The sequence below is a fragment of the Hyaena hyaena genome, unplaced genomic scaffold, assembly GCF_003009895.1.
Source record: "Hyaena hyaena isolate Hyena2069 unplaced genomic scaffold, ASM300989v1 scaffold_804, whole genome shotgun sequence".
Classification (NCBI taxonomy): Eukaryota; Metazoa; Chordata; class Mammalia; order Carnivora; family Hyaenidae; genus Hyaena; species Hyaena hyaena.
In genome coordinates, this window is record NW_024081436.1 from 389188 (window position 1) to 403970 (window position 14783).

The 14783-nt window shown below is 38.8% G+C and overlaps 1 long non-coding RNA gene across 2 annotated transcripts in view; it reads left to right on the top strand.

Annotated features, from left to right (window-relative positions):
• Positions 1-14783, top strand: part of LOC120221691 — a 238320-nt gene that overhangs the window by 28083 nt on the left and 195454 nt on the right. The gene's annotated exons all lie outside the window — the stretch shown is intronic.

The following is a 14783-nucleotide window of genomic DNA, read 5'->3' on the forward strand; positions in this document are numbered from 1 at the left end:
TGAGTGACGTTGAGCATTATTTCATGTGTCTGCTGGGGTGGCCTCTCTTTTGAAATTTTTCTACCCCCTTGTACTCAGAGTCTGTACAGGAGGGGCAGTTCTGATGAACTCTAAAGCCTTTCCATTGTCTTGGACAGTTGGTCTTGGCCTAACAGAATAACAGAAGATAACAGATAACAGAAGTAACAGAAAATATAAATATTAGGTCTTGGACCCTGGCTCCTGGACAGGGCTCCTGAAATCCTTGTAAATTCCAAATTAATAAGAGCACTAGAGTCGTCTTTTGTTCTGATGAGGTGACTCTGGGTGGGCTCCTAGATGTGAGCTCCTCACAAGAAAGAGCAAGCCATGATTAGAAGCTTGGAACTTTCAGCCCCACCCCTTATCCTCCAGAGAGGAGAGAACTGGGAGTAGAGTTAATAACTGATCATGCCTAATGTTAAAGAACAGAACTTCAAGTGAGTGGATTTGAAGATCTAATTGGCTTTATTAAATGATTCATGAATCAGGGTAGCATCCCTTCTAGCAAGTAGGGGGGGCTCTGAGGAGTTGAACAAAATGGAAGCTTTTTATGGGAAGGAGGTTGTGGCAAGAAAGTCATTAATTAAAGAAAATAGGGGCACCTGGGTGGCTCAGTCAGTTAAGTGTCCGACTTCGGCTGAGGTCATGATCTCACGGTTCGTGGGTTCAAGCCCTGCGTCGGGTTCTGTGCTGGCAGCTCGGAGCCTGGAGCCTGTTTCAGATTCTGTGTCTTCCTCTCTCTGCCCCTTTCCCACTCATGTTCTGTCTCCCTCTGTCTCAAAAATAAATAAACTATTAGAAAAAAAATTTTTTAAACAAAAGAAAATAAAGGATTATTCCAAGCAAGGTCATCTTCCTTTAAGGGGAAGGGCTGAGGTCTTATACAGATGACCTTATCTTCCTTAGGGAATTTAGAGGACTCTTGTGAAAGATTGCATTAATGCTTATCAGAAAACTGCCACTGACCGCTTAAGATTTACATTTCTGGGTGAGGTTGAAACTGAAGTTAAATTAGGTATTAAGCTCTGGTTTGGTGATGTGGCCTGAGTGATGCCATTTTGGGCCTGTTATTTTCTCTTTAACACTATGTAAGGAGATATCCATAAGATTCCAGTAGTAGGGTTTTTGCAAGAGTTTGCAGGTTGGTGCATATGTACACACTGGGAGGGTGACACACCCCAACTCCACAGGGACAGAAGCTTCTGCTCTCAGGACTCTCCCAGACCTCACCCAATGCATCTCTTCCTCTGACAGTTCTTCTGTATCTTTTATCATGTCCTTTAATAAACTGGTAAATGGTAGATAAGTATTTCCCTGAGTTCTGTGAGATGCTATCAAATTAATTGAACCTGAGGAGAGGATTGTGGGAACCTCAAGCTTATAGCCTGTTGGTCAGAAGCAAGGGTGACATGGGGACTTGTGATTGGCATCTGAAGTGGGGTGGGAAGTCTTGTGGGAATGAGTCTTTAATCTGTGGGATCAGATGCTATCTCCAAGTAGTGTCAGAATTGAGTTAAGTTATAGGACACCCAGCTGGTGTCTAGAGAACTACTTGGTCAGAGAAATCCCCCCCACCCCTACATCTCGTGTCAGAAGTGTTGTGAGTGTGGCAATAGTGCAAGAGTAAGGGAAACACACAGGAAGGAAGACTGGTGTTTTCCCATACAACTTGTGTTTAGATGGCTGACTAATCTCCCCATTATCTAGAAGAATAGCTCCAAATTTCTGTTGAGATAGCTGTTTCATATTAATCTCCTTATCAAACTTGGCCATACCCTATGTGTTTTCTCCTGAAAAGTCTTTTTCTCATTTTTTTCCAATATAGATGGGCTAATAATTTTCCAAGTCTTTAAGTTCTGCTTCTTTTAGTTAATAATTCCATCTTTAAGTCACTTCTCTCTTGCATTTCACTATGAAGTGGTCCAAGAGGCATTAAGTCATTCCTTCTATACTTTGTTTAGATTTAGCCAAATAACCAATTTTATCACTTGCAAGTTCTACCTTCCATGAAACACATGAACACTATTCAGCCAAGTCCTTTGTCACTTTATAACTAGGATGGCCTTTTGCTGCATTAATATGTTCCTCATTTTCATCTGTAATCTCATCAGAATGTCTTTTATTGTCCATATTTCGACCTACATTTTGTTCAGGATTATGTAGGTATTCTCTTAGAAGACTGGGGCTTTCTCTTCTTTTCTTTCTGGACTCATACCAGAATCACCCTTAATGGTCTGTTCTTGGCAATGTAAGCTTTTTCTAGCATGCACCTCAGAATTCTTCAAGCTTCTACCCATTACTCAATCCCAAAGCTCCTTCCACATTTTTATATGTTTGTTAAGCAGTGTTACACTCTTGTCAATTTCTGTCTTACTCTGTTTAGGCTCTTATAATAAAATATCGCAGAGTCGATGGTTTATAAACAGCATAAATTAATTTCTTAGAGTTCTGGAGGCTAGGAAGTCCACGATCAGGGTGCTGATAGATTTGATGCCTGGTGAGGATCCACTTCCTTATTGATATGGCTATTAATGGCTCTCACTATAATCTCACATGGGAGAAGAGAGGCAAGGGAGCTTTCTTAGGCCTCTTTTATAAAGGTACTAATTCCTAATCACCACCCAAATACTCCCCCCCCTCTGTTAATTCCATCACACTGGGCATTAGATTTGCAACATATGAATTTTAGGGAGACACCAGCATTCAATCTACAGTATCTGCCAGATAAATTTTTTTCTGGATAAATGGAAACTTATTTTCTCACTTAAAATTTGGGAAATTTGAATCATGGGAATAGGTAGTTTTCCTTTTTTAAGGTACACATATTTTCTCACTGCTGCAATAGCTCCTAAATTCCAGGTCTTTCCTTTTGGTAAACTACCGCCATGAAATGGATAAAATGACTTCAGATGCTGTCTGCAAAATAAGGAGGTAAATTCTGTTCTTTCTATCCCTAGGCTTTATTTTCTCTTTCAAAGGGAATGTATATTTGTCACAGAGCTGTTTTTTCCCAGGGCTCTTAGACTCAAAGCACATTTCCATGGCTATAGCTGCAGTAAAACTGCTTCTTTATGTGCTTTTCTGCTTAGATCAGGGAAATTTTGTTGGATTAAATTAGCCACAGGAGGGCTCTATTGCAGTTTCTGGGTGGGGCGGGGGGGAATCTGCAGTTGTATTTCTCTGGCCCATAATTGTATCTCTGCACTTTTCAATGGGTCAGACCTATTTATAAAGGTGGAATAAGCCAGGTCATGTAGCCCAAGTACATTTAGAATGTTCATTAAAAACTCCAGGGAAGTTTCTAGAACTAGAGTTATTTCTGTTGGAAATAGTATAAAAATGAGACTTGAAATGATAAGCTCTGATTTATTTATTTTATTTTTATCTTGGGTATTTAAATTTCTACCATAATAGTTCATATTCAGGATATGCAATTTATAGGTGTTTGATGCATGAAAAATACACTTGCAGTTATGCATTTTTCTTCCTGTCAACCCAAAATACTTTTATTATAATCTAGTCTGGCAGGCCAAATGCTGCGTGTCTTTATTTTCATCTATACTGTGTTTCCTAACATGCATCTACAGGACGATAATAGCTATTACAGGAAGAAAAGTCTGAGGATTTCTAGGTGAAATAAAACTGAAGGCAAGGCAATTCCTTACTGCAGAACTTACCATGCCTCTGAGTCTCCTAGGAAGACATTTCATGTATATTTGTTGCTTTTCTTTAGGGACTAAAAGCAAGGTTTCAGAAGTTACTATATTAAAAAAATTGCCTGAAAAGAACTCCAAATTTGAGAACTTACCTACAGAAACAGTGAAAACCACATGGGAAATAGAAATTATTCTATGCCTGATGTTTTTGGAATTTCCTCCCGTACCTCACAGGGAAAGACCTAGCAACCCATGTAGGAGTTACAGGATAGGGTCAGACTCAGCAATAATCTAGACATTCTGAGTTTTGAAGTTCTGACTCATTCTTCTGCAGCTATTAATGGCTGCACTTGCCATTTCATTTCTTTAAAAATTTTTTTTTACTGTTTATTTATTTTTGAGAGAGGGAGAGAGAGCACCCGCAAGTTGGGGAGGGGCAGAGAGAAGGAGACACAGAATCTGAAGTGTGTTCCAGGCTCTGAGTCATCAGCACAGAGTCTGACACGGGGATTGAACTCACAAATCCAGAGATCATGACCTGAGCCAAAGTCAGGCTCTCAACCAACTGAGCCGTGTAGGCACCCCTCATTCATTTATTTTTAATTTGGAAAAATAAAAAAGATAATAGCTATGTAGTCTAGTAAGTGTAAAATCTTAGTAATATTACTATGTTTGAGGATTAAAAGTACATTCAGCCTAGAGGGGAAAATGGTCATGTAGGAGAGATGAAGGAGCAGCAGAATAAATTGTTGTGTTTTGAAGAAAGCTCACTAGACCCCCTCATTTCACAAGGATATCACTCTCTATAAATCACCAAACATAATGATAGATAATATACACCTAAGACAAAATAAAAAGACATTTTTCGTGGCTAAATGGCAGTTTATATCACACTTCCTAAGATCTCACTGAAAATCATAATTGATTGTTTTTCTCTGAGCAGATACGTGAATTTTTCTTAGTTGTGATGGATTTTCCTCTCCGTCCCCTCGCTGTTATTCTCTAGTATTTCTCCTCTCTCACATATCTCCCTGCTTACACTCTCACCCTCTCAACACACTACAAGATTAAACCAAAGCAGCCTGCCCTACTGAAGACTTTTGATTGGCATTTTTATTTATCTGGGTTGTGGAAAAGGAGAGTCATGTCATAAGGATGAGCTGCCCAGATGGCTGAAGGCAGAGCTGTCCAAATAGAAACCCTCCTCATATAGGAGTTGTCAGATCAAATCCTAAGGCCATAATAAAGAAAGAGGTGAAATAAACACAGATTTGTGTTCAACACAAACTTGTCATTGTAGTTAGCACTAGGGGAGGTGGAAGACACAAATGGGATAAGTAGCTGCCAGACATGCTCTTCTTTTAGAGGTTCTTCCTACAGCCTACTTACATTTGGAGATAATTGAGTCCACTGCTCCATCAAACACTTCTGTCCTCTTCCAGTACCTCTTACTGAGCTTATTCTCTCCTGTCAAAATGAGATGTCCCATTAGCTCATACTTTGAACCACTCTTTACCTTTCCTCACTTTGTTCTCTTATTTTTTAAAAAAAATTTTTAATATTTATTTATCTTTGAGAAAGAGACAGAGTGCGAGCGGGGTGGGAGGACACAGAGAGAGGGAGACATAGAACCTGAAGTGGGCTTCAGGCTCTGAGCTGTCAGCACAGAGCCCAGATGCAGGGCTTGAACTCACCAGTCGTGAGATCATGACCTGAGCTGAAGTTGGACGCTTAACTGACTGAGCCACCCAGGCCCCCCAACTTTGTTCTCTTATTTATGTTATTCTCCACTCCACCTCCCATTTTGAAAAGTGCTCTCCAAGGTTCTGAAGTAGACAATGTACGTACGAGTCCCTGATCTTCTCTTCCCAGTTATGGGAACTTGGATGAAATTACTTGATATCACTAGGCTTTGATTTTCTCATATGTAACTACAGATAATAATAATACCTATTTGTATGGTTTGTGTAGGGTTTAATACCAATATGTGCATAAAACACCATATTGTGCTATTACTATATGGCCTTCAAGTTTAAAATTCACATTCCACTTCCTCATGAAGTCTCTGATAATCCATGTTGAAAGGGATAGTCTCCTTTGCTAATCTCCTGCCATATTTACTGTTCTCATGACCATAGGGTCATAATATGGCTTTGTGGTCTACTTATTTGTATACATGTTTTCTCAACTGAACTAAATGGAAAATTCTGAATGGCAGAGAGGTGTCTTACGTAATATCCTTTGCACAGTACTCTGCAAATAGCAGACATATCATAAATTATAATTAAAGAAAAAGGCAAGTGGATATTTTGTTTTTTATTTATTTTTAAAAATTTCTTTATTGTTTAATTTATATCCAAGTTAGTTAGCATATGGTGCAACAATGATTTCAGAAGTAGATTCCTTAATGCCCCTTACCCATTTAGATCATCCCTCCTCCCCTGTCCCCCCTCCAGCAACCCTCTGTTTGTTCTCTGTATTTAAAAGTCTTTTATGTTTTGCTCACTTCCCTGTTTTTATATTCTTTTTGCTTCCCTTCCCTTATGTTCATCTGTTTTGAATCTTAAATTCCTCATATGAGTGAAGTTGTATGATTATTTGTCTTTCTATGATTTACTAATTTTGCTTAGCATAGTACCCTCCGGTTCCATCCATGTAATTGCAAATGGCAAGATTTCATTCTTTTTGATTGCTGAGTAATCCATTGTAAAAAGACATCACATCTTCTTTATCCATTCATCCATTGATGGACATTTGGGCTCCTTCCATACTTTGGCTATTGTCGACAGCATTGCTGTAAACATTGGGTGCTTGTGCCCTTTGAAACAGCACACCTGTATCCCTTGGATAAATACCAAATAGTGCAGTTGCTGGGTCATAGGGTAGTTCTATTTTTAATTTTCTGAGGAACCTCCCTCCTCTTTTCCAGAGTGGCTGCACAAGTTTACATTCCCACCAGCAGTGCAAAAGAGATCCTCTTTCTTCTCATCCTTGCCAACATCTGTTGTTACCAGAGTTGCCTGTAGCCATTCTGACAGGTATGAGTGGTATCTCATTGTGGTTTTGATTTGTATTTCCCTGATAATGAGTGATGTTGGGCATTTTTTCATGTGTCGGTTGGGCATCTGAATGTCTTATTTGGAGGTATCTGTTCATGTCTTTTGCCCATTTCTTCACTGGATTATTTGTTTTTTGGGTGTTGAGTTTGCTAAGTTCTTTATAGATTTTGGATACTAACCCTTTATCTGAGATATGTTATTTGCAAATATCTTCTCCCATTCCATCAGTTGCCTTTAGTTTTACTGATTGTTTCCTTCGCTGTGCAGAAGCTTTTTATTTTAATGAAATCCCAATAGTTCATTATTGCTTTTGTTTCCCTTGCCTTCAGAGACATGTTGATTAAGAAGTTGCTGCAGCCAAGGTCAAAGAGGTTTTTGCCTACTTACTCCTCTAGGATTTTGATGACTTCTTGTCTTATATTTAGGTCTTTCATTCAGTCGATTTTTGTGTATGGTTCATTTTTCTGCATGTCCTTGGCCAGGTTCCCCAGCACCATTTGCTGAAGAGACTGTCTTTATTCCATTGGCTATTCTTTCCTGCTTTGTCAAGGATTAGTTGGCCATACGTTTGTGGGTCCATTTCTGGGTTCTCTGTCTGTTCCATTGATCTGAGTGTCTTTTTTTGTGCCGGTACCATACTGTCTTGATGATTACAGCTTTATAATATGTCTTGAAGTTGGTAGTGTGATCCCTCCAGCTTCAGTTTTCTTTTTTAATATTGCTTTGGTTATTCAGGGTCTTTTCTGGTCTCATACAAATTTTAGGATTGTTTGTTCTAGCTCTGTGAAGAATGCTGGTGTTATTTTGACAGGTATTGCATTGAATACGTAGATTGCTTTGGGTAGTATTGATACTTTAACGATATTTGTTCTTCCAATCCAGGAGCATGGAATATTTTTTCCATTTTCTTGTGTGTCTTCTTCAATTTCACTCATCAGCCTTCTCTAGTTTTCAGTGTATAGATTTATCACCTCTTTAGTTATGTTTATTCCTAGGTATTTTATGGTTTTTGGGGCAATTGTAAATGGGATCGATTCCTTGATTTCTCTTTCTGTTGCTTCATTATTGGTGTATAGTAATGCAACTGATTTCTGTGCATTGATTTTATATCCTGCAACTTTGCTGAATTCATGGATCAGTTCTAGCAGTTTTTGGTGGAATCTTTTGGATTTTCCATATAGAATATCATGTGATTTGTGAAGAGGGAAAGTTTGACATCCTCCTGGCCTATTTGGATGCCTTTTATTCCTTCGTGGTGTCTGGTTGCTGAGGCTAAGACTTAAAATACTATGTTGAATACCAGTGGTGAGAGTGGACATCCCTGTTGTGTTCCTGACCTTAGGAGAAAAGCTCTCAGTTTTTCCCTATTGAGGATAATATTAGCAATGGGTCTTTCATATATGGCTTTTATGATCTTGAGGAATGATCCTTCTATCCCTACTTTGTTGAGGATTTTTATCAAGAACGGTATTGTATTTTGTCAAATGCTTTCTCTGCATCTATTGAGAGGATCATGTGGTTCTTGTCCTTTCTTTTATTGATGCAATGTATCGCATTGATTGTTTTGTTGATATTGAGCCAGACCAGCATCCCAGGTTAAATCCCACTTGGTCATGGTGAATAAATCTTTTAATGTATTGTTGGATCCGGTTGGCTAGTATCTTGCTGACGATTTATGGATCCATGTTCATCAGAGAAATAGGTCTAAAGTTTTCCTTTTTAGTGTGGTCCCTGATTTTTGGGATCAAGGTAATGCTGGCTTTATAGAAAGTTTGGAAGTTTTCCTTCTGTTTCTGTTTTTTGGAACAGCTTCAAGAAAATAGGTGTAAACTCTTCTTTAAATGTTTGGTAGAATCCTTGGTAAAGTCTTCTGGCCCTGGACTCTTGTATTTTGGGAGATAGTTTTAATTACTAATTTTATTTCTTTACTGGTCTGTTCAAATTTTCTATTTCTTTCTGTTTCAGTTTTGGTAGTTTATATGTTTTTAGGAATTTGTCCATTTCTTCCAGATTGCCCAATTTATTGGCATATAATTTCTCATAATATTCTCTTATTATTTGTATCTCTGCAGTGTTGATTGTAATCCCTCCTCTTTCATTCTTGATTTTATTTATTTTGGGTCCTTTCCTTTTTCTTTTTGATAAAATTGGTCGGGAGTTTATCAATTTTGTTAATTCTTTCAAGTAAATAGCTCCTGGTTTCGTTGATCTGTTCTTGGTTTTTTTTTTTGGGGGGGGGGTTAGGGTTTTTTTTTTGTTTTGTTTCAATAGCATTTATTTCTGTACTAATCTTAATTATTTCCTGTCTTCTGCTGGTTTTGAGTTTTATTTGCTGTTCTTTTTCCATCTCTTTGAGGTGTAATGTTAGGATGTGTATCTGAGACCTTTCTTCCTTCTTTAGGAAGGCCTGGATTGCTATATACTTCCCTCTAATGACTGCCTTTGCTGCATCCCAGAGGTTTGAGGCTGTGGTATTATCATTTTCATTGACTTCCATGTACTTTTTAATTTCCTCTTTAATTTCTTGGTTATCCCATTCATTCTTTAGTAGGATGTTCTTTAGTCTCCAAGCATTTGTTACCTTTCCAATTTTTTTCTTGTGGTTGATTTCGAGTTTCATAGCATTGTGGTCTGAAAATATGAAAGGTAGGATCTTGATCTTTTTGTACTTGTTGGGGGATGATTTATGTCCCAGTATGTGATCTATTTTGGAGAATGTTTCATGTGCACTCGAGAAGAATGTGTATTCAGCTGCTTTAGGATTAAATGTTCTGAATATATCTGTTAAGTCTATCTGGTCGAGTGTGTCATTCAAAGCCATTGTTTCTTTGTTGATTTTTTGTTTAGATGATCTGTCCATTGCTATAACTGGGGTGTTGAAATCCTCTACTATTATGGTATTACTATCAATGAGTTTCTTTACATTTGTGATTAATTGATTTATATATATGGGTGTTCTCACGTTTGGAGCATAAATGTTTACAATTGTTAGATCTTCTTTGTAGATAGACCCATTAATTATGATATAATGCCCTTCTTCATCTCTTGTTGCAGTGTTTATTTTAAAATCTAGATTGTCTGATATAACTATGGCTACTCTGTCTTTTTTTGGTGATCGTTAGCATGATGGATGGTTCTCCAACTCCTTATTTTCAATCTGAGGGTGACTTTAGGTCTAAAATGGTCTCTTGTAAACAGCTTATAAATGGATCTTGTTTCCTTATCCATTCTGTTACCCTGTTTTTTTGATAGGAGCTTTTAGACCATTGATGTTTAGAATGAGTACTGAGAGATATGAATTTACTGCCATTATGTTGCGTGTAGAGTTGGAATTTCTGGTAGGGTTCTCTGGTCCTTTCTATTCTTTGTTGCTTTCAGTCTTTTTGTTTTGTTTTGTTTTCATCTTTTCTTCCCTCAGAGAGTCCCCCTTAAAATTTCTTGTACGGCTGGTTTAGTGGTTGTGAACTTTAATTTTTGTTTGTCAGGGAAATGTTTTATCTCTCCTTCTATTTTGACAGCCTTGCTGAATAAAGAATTCTTGGCTGCATGTTTTTCCAATTCAGCACATTGAATATCCTGTCACTCCCTTCTGGCCTGCCAAGTTTCTGTGGATAAGTCTACTGTGAACCTGATCTGTCTTCTCCTGTAGGTTAAGGGCTCTTTTTCCCTTGCTGCTTTCATGATTGTTTCCTTGCTGGAATATTTTGTGAATTTGACTATGATATGCCTTGTTGAATGTCGGTTTTTGTTGAATCTAACGGGTGTCCTCTGTTCTTCTGGATTTTGATGTCTGTTTTGTTCCCCAGGTTAGGAAAATTTTCTACTATTTTCCTCACATAAATACCCCTTTTTCTCTCTCTTCATCTTCTGGGACCCCTATGATTTTGATGTTATTCCTTTTTAATGAGTCACAGATATCTCAAATTTTTATTTAGTGCTCTTTGGCCTTAGTTTGCCTCTTTTTTTCTTTTTATTAAAAAATTTTTAATGTTTATTTGTTGAGAGACAGAGCCTGAGTGGAGAGAGGCAGAGATAGAGGGAGACACATAATCTGAAGCAGGCTCCATGTTCCAAGCTGTCAACACAGAGTCCTGCTAGAGCTCAAACCTACAAATCATGAGATCATGACCTGAGCTGAAGTCGGACACTCAACTAACTGAGCCACACAGGCGCCTGTCTCCCCCCACTTTTCTCTGATTCATTATCCTCCATAAGTTTGTCCTCTATATCTCTGATTCACTGTTCTGCCTCATCCATCCTTTCTGCCTGGCATCCATTCAAGATTGCAGCTCAGTTATAGCATTTTTTATTTCATCCTGACTAGCTTTTACTTCTTTTATCTCTGCAGAAAGGGATTCTAATCTATTTCAATCATATTATTATGATTCTAAGTTCTGGTTCAGACATCTTGCTTATATCTGTGTTGATTAAGCCCCAGCTGTCATTTCTTCCTGTTCTTTCTTTTGGGGTGAATTCCTTCATTTCCTCATTTTGAAGGAAGACAAGGAATTAATAAAGTAAAAAAAAAAAAAGAAAGAAAACTTAAAAAAATTGAAAATAACACAAAGAAACCAAATAGAGGATGCTAGATCGTAGGTATGTTTTGGGTTGGCTGTTGAAAGAAGCTTGATAGATTAGAGAAAGAAGGGAAAGACAAGAAAAGAAAAAAAGAATAAAAAGGAAAACTTTTGAAAATTTGAAAAAATACAATAAAGTAGAATAAAATAAAATGATGAAAGTAAAATAAAATTTTTAAAAATTACAAAAAAGTAAAAAATATAGTAGAAAAATTAAAGTAAAATCATTTTAATAAAAATGGCAAATAACAACAACATTTTTCTCTTTCTGTATTTAAGTATAAGAAAAGAAAAAGAAAAAAATTGAATAAAAGGACCAGTGAACACAATGAAGTATGATTGAAATTACATCTGGTTTCCTGTAGAAGTCAAGCTATGAAGCACTTTATTGTCCATAAACTAAGCAGAAGGTTGTGTTTGTCAAGAGTGCTGTTGGCCCAGTTGGGTGGGTTAGTGTAATGGCTCTGTTCACCGCTAAATAGCACTGCTTAGCCTACTAAGGTGGATTGCTGTGGCACAGTAGGTGTGTATGCATGGGAGGGGTGAAAATGGCATCACCTAGCTATCCAGTTTCTCATATGGAAACCCTGTGCTTTCCATGACTAACAACAAGCATCCCTCCTTTGTCTCCAGCTTTCGTCCACTCCCCACTTCAACACTATGATCAAGGTATCAGGCTGCCAGGAAGCACCTCCCTCCTGAATTTTATCTCAAATGGGGCTGTGTTTACCAAACCCTCACTTCTGAGGGACTGTGGCTATGTCCTGGTCAGATCCTCTGGGGAAGGGTCTCGCCCAGCAATGGCTGGGTGCTGGCCCACCCCCAGGAATGTTCGTAAGACCATGCTGCTGCCAATGACCAGAGACTACGGCTGGGTGCTAGGCCACCTCAGAAAAAGTTCACACAATCTTGTAACAGCAGTGGTTTACAGATTTATGGAAAAATCACAACACACATCTGACACCAGGTTTCACCATTAACATCCTTGTTCCAACGCCAGTTAATGTTGTTGTTCTCTGGGGTCCACTGGGACCTTTGCCTGTGGGTGGCTGCACAACTTCTATCAAATGTTCTTCCAGCAAGTGAACTGCCACTCCCCGTGTGGCCCTTTGACCCCTCAGACCCTCCTCTCTGCTCCTGGGGATTTGCCCTTCCCACCAGAGCACCACCAGGTATTGAGCTGCAGAGTTTCAGACTCTGCTCTCCCCTTGTTTATAGTCTTAATGGAATTTAAACTATCTCCTTTCTCCCTTTTTTGTTCAGTCCCTGTGGCTGTTTCCACTTCTCCACATTCTCTCCAGCTGCTTTTGGAGAGGTGGTACTTTTCCCATACTCTCCCCCCATCTTCATCCTCTGTAAGCAAAAACAGCTCCTTGCCCTCTGTGGTTTCTCTCTCTCCCCCAGGTCACCTCTCCGCACTGTGTACCTGCCGAGTTCTGTGGTTCAGGTTGTGCAGATTGTTGTGTTAATCTTCAAATCAGTTTTCTAGGTGTGGAAGATGGTTTAGTGTTGAACTGGCTGTATTTCAGGGATGAGAGACCCCCCCAAAAATCTTGTGTGTTGTTCTGGCATCTTGGCCCCTGCCAAATGGATATTTTAATGAATTGGTTGAGTGGATCATGATTTAGGTAGTCAAAAATCAGTTTTGCTGCTCTTAATCCATTACTCACAAGGAAAAATAAAAATGTTGGAGCACTAAAAAGGATTTTTGGAGAATTCAGCTCTGGGGGACCCAAGACACCTAATTAAGTGAGTACTTCAGCTGTGGTAGTGGGGGTCCAGAAAGGAGAGAGAAGCAACAAGCAACAAGTCCCACTTTTCCATTGCAGGCCTTAGCCAAGATGCAAGACTGTAACCTTTTAATGAAGATTGAAATTTTAACTTATTGCACCAGCCTGGACATATTCATTACTGAATAAAGAATCATTTTTAATGACCTGACATTGCTGGAAGACCTTTTGTAATTTGAGCGTGATTAAAAGATTTTCAATCCAAATGCAAGGGGAAGGACTTTCCCCCCCCCAAAGAGTGAATTTGAATGGTCAAGCAGGAAAACAAAATTTGTTTTCTGATTTTACTCCAGGAGTCACACTGTTAACATAATGGTTTTGAGAAGTGGACTTAGTGTCAACCTTGGTCTGTAGAACAGCAGCTAGAGGTAGAAGAATTTGCAGAGAAGGGAATAAAAGCCATCAGAAGGAAGTAGAGTTCATGAAAGGATGACCTACTCCTTTCAGAAAGGAAAAAAACAGAAATGCTGTTGCATGGCCATCAACTCAATTCCATACAATGGCCTTGATTGCTGTAGAGGATGTGGATGGTTACATAGATCCTCATCTTTTACTTCTCTCTCTTCACCCCACACTGAGGGATAGACCTCTCTCATCTCCTCCTACAGTCACCACCCTGAGTCACTCCCCAGCTTTTGCTTCTTGGGCCCTACACACAACGCAGGAGCAAGCACTCCAATTTACCAGACTCTCAGGGAAGTTCTGATTCTCCCAAATCTTGATTAGATTGCTTAAAGGAAAAGGAAAAGTTTCTATTGGGATGTAATTGTCAGTTACCATGGTATTTTGTGCAAACACAAGCTCTTTTATTCTGTGGAATGCTTTCAGAGAAGTCATCACACAGTGTCTGTCAGAATGAATCGCTATTAAAACCAGTTTGTTTATAGGTTACACCTCTAGTTGGCAAGCCCTTGAGATTTTATCATTTATATTAGCTGCACCTGAGAACCACTTGAGAGCAGCACTCACAATTATCACACGTGAAATTGTGAACTCTCAATTAAGTGTTTATTGGGATGGGCTTAGGGAGGAAAAGATGCATTTTGGGGACTGGCAAAGATAGGAACTAGGTAAACTTGTTTTCTTTCCATGCCAACGGATTTGAGTTATAATTACAGAAACAAGGTTTGATTATAGCATCTTAATAACCGTGGTTTAGTGGCCAAAGGTGGAAACTAGGTTGATGACATATGTTTTTTTTCATTTCTCTGACTTTCTTTTTATTTGTGCCTTATTTATTGCCTCTCCAGTCTCCACTGCCTCCTATTATTTCCTGTTTTAGAGCCTTGGTAGAGTTTGTGATTTCTAGGTAGTGGCTTCTATTCCAGATTTTTTGTCCTTCTATGGTAACTTACCAATGCCAAAAGAACAGCTAGGAAAGATATAAATCCAGCTCAGCCTATTAATGAGTATTAATGGCCAAATGCAGGACATACAGGGTTTGAGAGAACTGTTTTTAAATTGTGATGGGAAAAATAAACTTTGGAAGGTAATAGTGTGGCATAGGTCTGTCTTAGCTTGAGCCAGCGCCTAAGGGATTTATTCTCATTGGGGATTTGGCTTGGGGAAGAGTGGTATCTGTGGTGAGGGAAAGATAGGAATGCCAAAGACAGCTTAATGTTTGTCAAGCAGTAGCATTCCAGAGCACAGATTCTATAGACAGAAGGTGTGGGGTCAGGT